Source organism: Hemiscyllium ocellatum, chromosome 3 (genome assembly GCF_020745735.1).
Source record: "Hemiscyllium ocellatum isolate sHemOce1 chromosome 3, sHemOce1.pat.X.cur, whole genome shotgun sequence".
Taxonomy (NCBI): domain Eukaryota; kingdom Metazoa; phylum Chordata; class Chondrichthyes; order Orectolobiformes; family Hemiscylliidae; genus Hemiscyllium; species Hemiscyllium ocellatum.
The window spans coordinates 71,380,398-71,392,252 of NC_083403.1; the positions used below are offsets into that span (position 1 = coordinate 71,380,398).

Sequence of the window (11,855 nt, forward strand, 5' to 3'; positions counted from 1 at the left end):
TGCGGCTGCCGTCAGCAGCACCGCGCGCGTTCCAACTGCCGTCTCACGAGCACGTCCGTGACGTAGGTGACCAACGGTCACTGTGGGAACGATCAACGGAAAGGGCCGAATGGCAGCTGGCACGATGGGATAAATAAACCCAGACGAATTGGTTAGGAATACGATCAACGAGAAATCCATTGTCGGGTGATTAAATACCATATGTCCTGAACGATGGTAACAGCAGGAGTGGTAACTTGTTTGATATCTAAATGTGCGTAAATTAATCCAATTTATTTCAGTAACTAGGAAGAATCAGGCCGAAGACACCCGTCTATAATTTGTCCTTGTAACTGTACAATCTGCGTGGAAATATGACAAACCTTTCATGAATATATCTGAGCTTCATTTTGAGCAGAAATAAAGTGGATTAAGGGAGCACTGTCACAATGTGACAGCTAACTTTTAAAACACGCTGCTGAGTTTTGAACTGTCTTCACCCCCGTAAACGAACGTAAAAATCTACAAGCAACACTTCTGAATTTCTATAGCAATGTTTCCTCTCAAAAAAGGGACAATTCCTGTTGAGAACCAAAAGCCTGTAGACTTCACAGTTATCCCGCTTCCCGCCGTAGACTAGGAATGAGTCATACAGCAGGGAAATATACCCATCAGTCCAAACCGAATATAATCCCAAAATAGATTAGAGTGGTGCTGGAAAAGCACAGCAGCTCAGGCAGCATCCGAGGAGCAGGAAAATCGACGTTTCGAGCAAAAACTCTTCATGCTCCATTCCTGATGAAGGGCTTTTGCCCGAAACGTCGATTTTCCTGCTACTCGGATGCTGCCTGACCTGCTGTGCATTTCTAGCACTACTCCAATCTAGACTCTGGTTTCCAGCATCTGCAGTCCTCACTTTTGCCAAATTGATTATAATCCCAAAATAAACTAGTCACACCTGCCTGCTTTTGCCCATATCCCTCCAAACATTTCCTTTTCAAATATCTTGTTTATCCGTTTCGGATATTGCTGATGGGGACAGCTGACCCAGGGAAAGCCATAGTTGTCAGGTCTCTGATTCTGAGCCTGGCGCTGTGGCTCAGAAGGGTAGAAGGGAGAATAGAAAAGCGCTAGTGGTAGGTGACTCATTGGTTAGATGGATTGACAAAAGAATTTGCGGCCAGGAACGTGACTCCTGGAAGGTATGTTGCCTCCCAGGTGCCAGAGTCCAGGAATGTCGCCAATTGGGTTTACAAGATTTTGAAGGGGGAAGGTGAGCAGCCAGAAATTGTGGTACATATTGGCACCAATAAAGGGATTGAGGAACTGAAAAGTGATGACAGGGAGCTAGGATGGAAAAGCAGGATGAATAGGGTAGTGTACACGGGTTTGCTAACGGTGCCACAAGACAGGTGAGGAACAGTCAGTAAGTGCAGGTTAACACGTGGCTGCGCAGTTGGTGTAGGAGGGAGGGCTTCAGATGCTTAGACCATTGGGATGCCTTCTGGTGGGATCTGTATATGAAGGACAGGTTGCATCTGAACTGGATGGGCACAAGCATCCTGGGTGGGCGATTTACTCGAGTGGTTCGGGAGGGTTTAAACTAGTTTGGCAGGAGGTTGGGAACACATCTGAGGCAGAAGAGGGGGGGTGGTAGTTGTAGATGAGGTAGTGACAGGATGTAGTGAATGTATTGGGAAGGTTTTTCATGTGATGGGAAAAAGGGATCGGTTAAAGTGTGTCTGCTTTAACACAAGGAGTGTCAGAAATAAGAGTGACAAACTTAGAGCATGGCTCAGTACTTGGGGCTATGATGTTGTGGCCATAGCAGAGATGTGGGGTTTTTTTAGATTAGATTCCTTACAGTGTGGAAACAGGTCCTTCGGCCCAACCACTCCACACCAACCCTCCGAAGACCAACCCACCCAGACCTGTTTCCCCTTTGACTAATGCACCTAATACTGTGGGCAATTTAGCATGGCCAATTCACCTGCCCCGCACATCTTTGGATTGTGGGAGGAAACCAGAGCACCCAGAGGAAACCCACACAAACATGGGGAGAACGTGCAAACTCCAAACAGACAGACACCCAAGGCTGGAATCAAACTTGGGACCCTGGTGCTGTGAGATAGCAGTGCTAACCACTGAGCCACCGGGGGTTTCACAGGGGCAGGAATGGTTTCAGGGTATAGAAGATTTAAAAAGAATGGGTGGGGGGGAGCGTGTAGCGTTGCTAATCAGAGAGTGCATCACAGCTATAGAAGTGAAGGTTGTCGAGAAAGATTTGTCTACTGATTCAGTATGGGCAGAAGCTAGGAACAGCAAGGGAGCAGTCACCTCATTGGGGTCTTCTATAGACCCCCTAATAGCAGTAGGGAAATTGAAGGCCGGCAGATTTTGGAAAAGTGCAGACGTAGCAGGGTTGTTGTTATGGGGAGCTTCAACTTTCCCAATACTGACTGGAACCTGCTTAGTGCAGATGGTTTTGATGGAGCTGTTTTTGTCAGGTGTGTTCAGGAGGATTCCCTTACTCAGTATGTAGACAGGCCGACGAGGGGTCAGGCCATTTTGGATTTGGTGCTCGGCAATGAGCCAGGACAGGTGTCAGATCTTGCGATGGGAGATCACTTTGGTGACAGTGAGCACAACTGTCTCACATTTACCATTGCCATGAAGAGGGAAAGGAGCAGTTACCATGGGAAATATTTATTTGAGGAAAAGGAAATTATGACGCTATCAGACTGGAATTGGGAAGTATAGATTGGGAGCAATTGTTCCATGGAAAGGGCACAACAGATACATGGAGAGTGTTTAAGGAGCAGTTGTTGCGAGTGATGCATAAATTTGTCCCTCTGAGACAGGCAAGAAGGGGTAAGATTAAGGAACTTAGATGACGAGAACAGAGGAGCTTCTCATCAAAAAGAAGAAGGCACCTTACGTAAAGTGGAGGAAACAAGTGTCTAGCACAGTTTTAGCGGATTACAGGCTTGCTACAAAGGGGTTCAGAAATGGACTGAGGAGAACCAGGAGGGGACACAAAAAAGGCTTGGCAGGAAGGATTAGGGAGAACCCAATGGCATTTTACTCACACATGAGAAATAAAAGAATGATCAGGGAGAAGGTAGGGCCGATCAAGAATAACATAGGGAACTTGTGCATTGAGTCTGAGCAGGTATGGGAAGCCCTAAATGAGCTTTTTTGCTTCCGTTTTCTCTAAGGAAAGAGACCTTGTTGTGATTGAGAACTTTGAGGAGCAGGGAAACAGGCTTGAACTGATCGAGATTGAGGAGGATGCTAAGCAGCAGGCAAAGATCTTCGCTTTCTCACTCTCCATGGGAGTCGTACTGGAGGAAGCGAATGTTGTTCCTCTTCAAGAAGGGGAATAGGGAAATCCCTGGCAATTACAGACCAGTAGTCTTATGTCTGTGGTCAGCAAAGTTTTGGAAATAATTCTGAGGGATAGGATTTATGACTATTTAGAAAAGCATACCATGATTAAAGGCAGTCAGTACGGCTTTGTGAGGGGCAGGTCATGCCTCACAAATATTATTGAGTTCTTTTAGGAGGTGATGAGACAGCTTGACAAAGGTCAAGCAGTGGACGTGGTGTACATGGACATCCGCAAGGCATTTGATAAGGTTTCCCATGGTAGGCTCATTCATAAAGTCAGGAGATAAGGGGTAGAGGGAGATTTGGCTATCTGGATTCAGAATTGATTGGCTGACAGAAGGCAGAGAGTGGTTGTAGATGAAAAGTATTCTGCCTGGAGGTCAGTGATGAGTGGCATCCCTGTTCTTGGGCCTCTGGTGTTTGTAGTTTTTATAAATGATTTGGATGAGGGGGTTGAGAAATAAGTTAGTAAGTTTGCTGATGACACAAAGGTTGGAGGTGCCAGTGATAGTATGGAGAGCTATTGCAGGCTGCAGCGCAACACTGACAATATGCAGAGCTGGGCTGAAAAATGGCAGATGGATAAATGCAAAATGATGTATTTTGGAAGGTCGAACATGAATGCTGAATATAGGATTAAAGACAGGATTTTGGCAGTGTGGAGGAACAGCAGGATCTTGGTGTTAAAGTGCATGGATCCCTCAAAGTTGCACCCAAGTGGATAGGGTTGTTAAGTAAGCATGTGGTGTTTTAGTTTTCATTATCAGGTGGATTGAGTTTAAGAACCAGATTTTGATGCAGCTCTACAAAACCCTGGTGAAACCACAGTTGGAATATTGTATCCAGTTCTGGTCACCCTATTTTAGGAAAGATGTGGAGGCTTTGGAGAGGTGCAAAGGAATTTTACCAGGATGCTACCTGGACTCGAGGAAATGCCTTATGAGGAAAGGTTGACTGAGCTCAGACTTTTCTCTCTGAAGAGAAGGAGGAAGAGAGGTGACCTGATGAATGTGTACAAGGTCATGAGAGGCATGGACAGGGTCGATAACCGAAGACTTTTCCCCAGGGCAGGATTGACTGCCATGAGGGGTCATAGTTTTAAGGTGTTAGGAGGAAGATATAGAGGAGAAGTCAGGACGAGGTTCTTTACTCAGAGTTGTGAGCGCATGGAATGTGTTGCCAGCAGTAGTGATGGAAGTAGAGTCACTAGGGATGTTTAAGTGACTACTGGACATGCACATAGTTTAGGTTATTTTACTTTAGATTAGGATTACTCCTCAGCACAACATCATGGGCCGAAGGGCCTGTACTGTGCTGTATTTTCTATGTTCTATCTATCTAGATGGTCTTTTAAACATTGTAATTGTACCTAATCCACCACTTCCTCAGGAAGTTCATTCCACGTATGAACCATCCTCTGTGTAAAAAGAAAACCTCATATCTTAAAATCTCTTTCCTCTCATCTTAAAAATGTGCCCTGTAGTCTTGAAATTCCCCCTCCTGGGGGAAAAGACAACTATGATAAACTTTATTTATACCTCTCATTATTTTATAAACTTCTATCAGATCACCTCTCAACCCCCCTATGCTCCAGTGAAAGAAGTCCCAGCCCATCCAGCCTTTCTTTATAACTCAAAGTTAAAAATCATACAACACCAGGTTATAGTCCAACAGGTTTAATTGGAAGCACTAGCTTTCAGAACGCCGCTCCTCCATCAGGTCATTGTAAGAGTACACAATTGTAAGACACAAAATTTATAGCAAAAGTTTACAATGTGATGTAACTGAAATTATACATTGAAAAATACCTTGATTGTTTGTTAAGTCTCTCAACGATGATAGTTTCACTTCTTTCATATATAAATCACAAAACTTTTTTTAAGTTTTAAAAAAAGTTACATTCTCAGGTTGACTGTAACAATTGGTGTCAGCGCAGACAAAATGTTGAGATGTTGAAGGTGTTAGCCCCGTGTTCCCTGCCTGTGCCATAATGTGTAGATTGATTCTAATCTAAAAAGTGAGTTAACAGAGTCTTACGTGGATTCATGCAATTTTTGATCAAAGTATAGTGTAACTCTTCAAGTACAAATTCACCCCACAAACATATGTGCGTGTGTGCATGTGGGTTTTGTGTGTGTGTGTGTTTGGGGTAGGGGGTTTGTGAGTGTATATGTGTGTCTGTGAGTGTAAAGTGGTCTAAATCTGTGAGAGGCTGCATGTGAGAGTGTGTGTGTCTGTAGGAGCATGTGTAAGTCTGTATGTCTGGGGTGGAGGGTTGTGAGTGTCTGTGAGAGAAAGTGTATATATGTGTTTGAGTGTGAAGTGTCTAAGTCTGTGAGAGTTTGCATGTGTGAGTATGGGAATGTGTGTGTCTGTAGGTGTGTGTGTGTGTGTGTCTGGGCTGGCGGTTGTGAGGGTCTGTGTGAGAGAGTGTTCATATGTACGTGAGTGTAAAGTATGTAAATCTGTGAGAGGGTGCACATGTGAGTGTGGGATTGTGTGAGTGTCTGTGTGCGTGTCTGTGTATAGGAGTGCCTGTATGTGTGTGTCTGTGTGTAAATAGTGCAATGGTGGTCACCTGTAGTGTGACATGAAAACAAGGTCCCGGTTGAGGCTCTCCCTATGGGTATCGAACTTAGCTATCAGCCTCTGCTTGGCCACTTTTCACTGCTGCCTGTCCTGAAGTCCGCCTTGGAGGATGGTCACCCGCAGGTCTGAAGTCAAATGTCCTGGCTCGCTGAAATGTTCTCCATCTGGGAGCGAACACATCTGTCAGTTGATTGTTGTGCGGTGCCCATTCAACTGTTGCCATAGCCTTTGCTCAGTATCACCAATGTCCCATGTCTCAGGGCATCCTTGCCTGCAGTTTATGAGATAGACAACATTGGCTGAGTCACATGAGTACCTGCCACGTACATAGTGAGAGGTGTCCCCACGTGTAATGGTGGTATCTATGCCCACAATCTGAAACGTCTTGCAGAGCCTAACGTAACAGGGTTGTATGGAGTTGTCCTGAAAGCCGGGCAATTTGCTACTCAAACCGTCCATGTTCAGCGCCATCCTAATATATCTCTTCTTAACATCATTTTATAAACTCTTATCAGGTTTTGCTTTCAAGATCTACATGAATCTTTTTTGGATGTTTTCACCAGGTTGGTATCACACAAATAAACTTAACCTCTTTTGAAAAACTCAAAACCTATTTGGCTATCTTCTTAAGACCATTCTACAAATTAGTTAAAAAACAGAATTAAGTTCATCTTTTCAAATTGTAAACAAATATCAACAGGCACACCATTACCTCCAAGTTTTTCTCTAAAGCACTTACTATGCCAATTAGGAAATATTACCCTCCCTTCAGTGTGTGTGTGTCAAAATCTTGAAACTCCATCCCCAACAGCACTTTGGGGATACCTACACAAAGTGGACTGCAGAGGGTAAAGATGGAGTCTCAATCTCAGTGATACAATGGCAGTAGAGTAGGGCTTCTAAGCCCGGGGTTCAGCTGCTCTGTCTGCCTTTTGTTTCTTTTCTTTCTGTTTTTCTCTTTTAGTGTACTGCTTGTTGAAGACCTCAGTGCAGACTCGCATCAGGTCTTCCTAGCGCTGACTCATGCCTGATATGGCCGCGGCAAATTTAGATTCATGGCAACATCTATGTCCAGCGCAAATTCATGGAGGCACCTGCGGAGGCAAGTTTAGGCCAACATGAGACCCGGCAGCAGTGGCAAGGTGGGCTCAAAGCAGACTCATGGCGACAGCGGAGTAGAGTATGGGCTGGTGCAGTACCATTGGTGAGATCCAGTAAGGATTTAGGATGGGAAGGGCATTGGTGGAGGTGAGGTGGCACCAAAGCGTGATGACTGTCATTCCTGTGCCAGTGGTGAAGGGAAGGGGACCCCTGCCTGGACACCATGCCCAAGGCAGAGCACTTAACAAGAAGGTCTGTAAAGTTGAACACTTTTTCTTTATTTTTCTGTCTTTTATATTCTATGTTTTGGGTTATTTTTCTGTGTTTTAAGATGCTACTGGAGAGTAGTGACAATACACAACACTTTTCACTGTATTTTGTATCAAAAACATCCTTTTAAAAATAAATAACAAGTGCCAAATGAGGAAGGAAATACAGGGAAGCCATTTCCTGTCTCCTTTCAATTTAGCTTCGTTTGGTCCAATAAGGGTAGGGCTTATACGATTAAGGTTGGGGCCTTGGGAAGTACTGTAGAACAGAGGGACCTAGGGGTGCAGGAATATGATTCTTCAAAGTTTGCATCACATGCAGACAAAGTGATTAAAAAGGGAAGCCATTTGGCACACTTGCCTTTATTGCTCTGTGCTTTGAATATAGAAGTTAGAAAGTCATGTTGAGGTTGTACTGGACAATGGTGAGGCCTCTTCTGGAATACTGTGTACAGTTCTGGTTTTCCAGTTATAGAAATGATATTATCAAGCTGGAGAGAGTTCAGAATATTATTTGGTATTGAAGGTTTGAGCTATAAAGAAAGGCTGGATAGGCTGGGACTTCTTTCACTGGAGCGTAGGAGGTTGAGAGGCAACCTGATAGAAGTTTATAAAATAATGAGAGGTATAGAGAGAGTTAATGGTAGTTGCCTTTTCCTAGGATGGGGGCTTTCAAGATTGGGGGCACATTTTAAATCTCTCTCCTCTCACCTTAAAAAAAGACATGGGAAGTAAATTGTTTTACAAAGGGTGGTTTGCATGTGGAATGAACATCCTGAGGAAGTGATAGATGCAGGTACAATTACAATGTTTAAAAGACCATCTGGATAGATACTTGAACAGGAAAGGTTTGGAGGGATTGGGCCAGGAGCAGGTAGGTAGGACTAGTTTGATTTGGAATTATGTTCAGCATGGACTGGTTGAACCATGCTATATCATTCGATGGTGCACCAGAAAATAGGAGAGGCAAAAGTGGAATTTTTTAGGATCAATTTGCATTTATGCCCTATCCCATACAATCATAGTTTTAGGCCTCTGTTTGCAACCATTGGAAATAATATTACAAATAAAGTGAAATGTCTTCTTCTTAACAATTAGTCCAACAGAGGAACAAAATGGCAACTTGTTCTAAGTGTCACATTCATGTCTAAATTCAGAATTCTAATTACCTAATGTGAGATAATTGCCAATCAGGTCTTGTCAGAAGATAAAGTGTGTCTATTCAAAAGTGTCTTATCATCTTCCCCCTTGGTCCTTGTCTTATGGAGTAACCACATTACATTAAAGATTTAATAGCAGAGTACACAAAACTCCAAGAGAACACGGTCAACTTAATGCTATCGTCTACACTTCATTAAACCATTGACCACACCAACCAGATTTTTTTAAATTCATTCATTAAGTGTGAATATTAGCTGAACCAATATTAATTTCCATTGAGAATGTGGTAGTGAACTGCCTTCTTGAATTCTTGCAGTCCACTTGTTGTAGGTATCCCACATGCTGTTAGGGAGTTTAAGGATTTTGACACAATGACACTGAAGGAATGGTAATATATTTCCAAGTCAGGATAGAGAATGCATTGGAGGAAAAGTTGGAAGTTATGATGTGCCCATTTGATATGTAAGTTTGAATTACATTTGGTGGTATGTTTTTTGTTCACATCTTCAATCACCTCCTTCCTACCAGTTTGCATATGCCATTACTTAGCAGTGTATCTCACTAATGAGCCCACAAAAAACTTTATTGACCAATAAGTGGGGTTGATTATAAACTACACCAACACTCATTTCATCTTAATTTATCATAATCTCTCCTATCTTTCTGCTCTGAACTTCCGTCTTTCCCCCATTTTTCTCATTCCCCATCCCTTTTCCAATGTCACAATAAAAGGTGCTTCATATATTGATTTTATATTTAAATTCAAACATATTCTTGTTTGACCAACAGGCTTTGCTCATTCAAAAGAAGAAAGCTAATTATAATGTGATGACAAATGGTATAACTAGGGTAAAATGGAACTAGAAACAAAAGGAAAATCTGTAATGCAACAAATGAACTTGTTGAACTATCCTGGTGTCCTGTGATTTTTGACCTTGTCCAACCCAGTCCAACACTGTCACTTGCACATCTTATCTAAGGAATGTTTTACTGGCTTTGGCTATAGTTCAGAGAAAGTCCACTAGGTTGATCCCAGGTATAGAATGATTATCTTGAGATGTTAGTCGTGTCCTCATTAGAGTTGACAAAAATAGGAAGCGATCTCATTGAAAGACGTACAATTCTATGGGGACTTTACAAGTTAACCACAGAGAGGCTTTTTTTCTCTCTTTGGCAGAGTCTGGTATCAAACCACACAATCTCAGAATATGGGCGCATCCAAATAAAAGAGAGATAGGAAGGAATTTCTTTTTTCAGAGGCTAGTGAATCTAAGGAATTCTTTACCAGAGGCCTGTTAAGCGAAGGTCGGTAAGTATTTTCAAAACTGAAGTGAAGTTGAAGATAATTGGATCAGCCATGATCTCATGGAATGATACTCAAAAGACTACCCTTGTTTCTATCTCTTATTGGAACTCTTCAGAAAATTACATTCTCTTTCATCTGTCCTTAACATGCATAAACCAAATTCACAGATAGTGTGAGGGCCTGGCTAGATCTTTGAAGCTAGAAATTTACAAAGCATCCAGAACTCTAATACTGCCACAGATTATACATACTAATCCACATTTGTAATTTTGGACAACCACACTTTGTGTCTGAGTTAACTTTCATGGCTTACTGAAGTTGGGGAATTGTGTCTTGATTTGTTAATTTCATTGAGATACCAATGCACAGGTTTCTATATCACATCTTTAAGTAACTTCATATTGTGCGTTGGTAAACTCCCTCTGATACTTGTATCTTTAAGTTTTCTCAATGCAGATAGTTTCAGGCCAAAAATGATCAAGGCTCATAATCCTCCCTCTAATGTTGATTAACTTTTAACATCAATACCCTGCTTTCACCCTTTAAGTCACTCTTCAAATCAGTACCTATAAATGTTAATTTAATGGAAAAAGCAGAATTTAAGTCAATATTGAATATACATGCCCAAGAGCTATATGCTGCGTAGTGCTATGACTGCTATCAGCTGCTATAAGGCATTACAAACAGCAATTTTGTCAAAGGACAACTTGCATGCTGTTCTGCATCAAACTCTTGTGAAATAACCTTCAAATGTGTGTGCTAATTGCGTAGTGAGTACAAACTCACGATTTGTAACATCCTTCCCCCGGTAGCCCTGCACAAAGGTATCTATGGCTGACCTCATCCCAGCCCGTCATCAGTACTCCCATCTTATTGCACATGGATACTTATGCCTGTATGCTTGAAGTAGGAAATCAGGGCATGTATAATGATGAACAGTGGAATTAAACCACAATCTCACTTACCACCTGCTCACCATCCCCTGTACCCCTACTGTCAGTTTCTTGGACAATTAGGGATAAGCAATAAATGTTGGCCTTCCCACAAATTCTCACATCCCATGAAAGAATAAAATATTAAACACGATGAGAAGGATATTCTTTAAATTGTTTTAAAAGATATGACCAAATTTAGAAGAGGCATTGACAATAAACGTTTAATATCTTTCCATGAGGCACAGAAAAGTATAGGAACTATTTGCAGGTAATATTTTAGCCAAAAGATATCATACATGGTTAATGTCTGTAATGAGAAATGAAATTATAGGTCTGCTTTATTGTCGAATGTCAAATAGATAATGATTATTTTTTGGTACAGCCTGAAAACAACTGAAGAAAAATATTCATATGGTGCAACAACTGGAGAGAAGTTACTACACGATCTTGAAGCTTCCAAGTCATACAATGAATTAAGAATGCTGCAGAAGTGGTCAGATGGCTGCTGTTTGTAACCACCCTCCACCTCTGCCCCAACAAACATTGCATTGTCATTTACTGTCAAATATGAATGTAACAGCAAACCTGTGTTTGCTGGTGTCTCAGGACTGATATGACTAGAAATTATTCACAATTCTCACCCATATCTCAGGATGGGAGCAGGGGGTAATAAGGAAATATAGCAGAGTAGATGGGGCACAATAAGTGAGGGGAGAAGAGGCACATTGTTCAGTAGAGAAAGGGACCTGGCGATGAAAGGTGCCTGGGTGACTTTTGAGGGGAGAGGATAGAGGTTGAATTGATGGGGCTGGATGAGGAGGCAGGGTAAAAAGGGAGCAATAAAAGTTCACAGGATCTTAAAAGATTTTACCTCCAGGTTGAAAAGATTGCACTAAAAATGCTCATACTGTTATCAAAAGTAGTATGGAAAATAAAGGTTATTGGTACAAGTATATTTCCACAAGACCTTCATTACATATTAATTAAGATATTTTGTGCTGTATTGGGTACCAGAATGCAGGAAGTATGTTTAAACATTAAAATATACCGCAGATACATTAAAACTCTAAAGCGAAGTACATGGATGCCAGACATCTATCAACAGGTTGAATACTATTGACATGA

At 42.0% G+C, this 11,855-nt stretch overlaps 1 long non-coding RNA gene across 1 annotated transcript; it reads left to right on the forward strand.

Moving 5' to 3' along the window:
- Positions 1-67: 67 nt before the first annotated feature.
- LOC132832792 (uncharacterized) lies at positions 68-11,661 on the forward strand. Its single transcript, XR_009646985.1, has 3 exons — positions 68-253; positions 9,667-9,798; positions 11,113-11,661. It is a non-coding gene; the product is annotated as an uncharacterized LOC132832792 (long non-coding RNA).
- Positions 11,662-11,855: the final 194 nt, after the last annotated feature.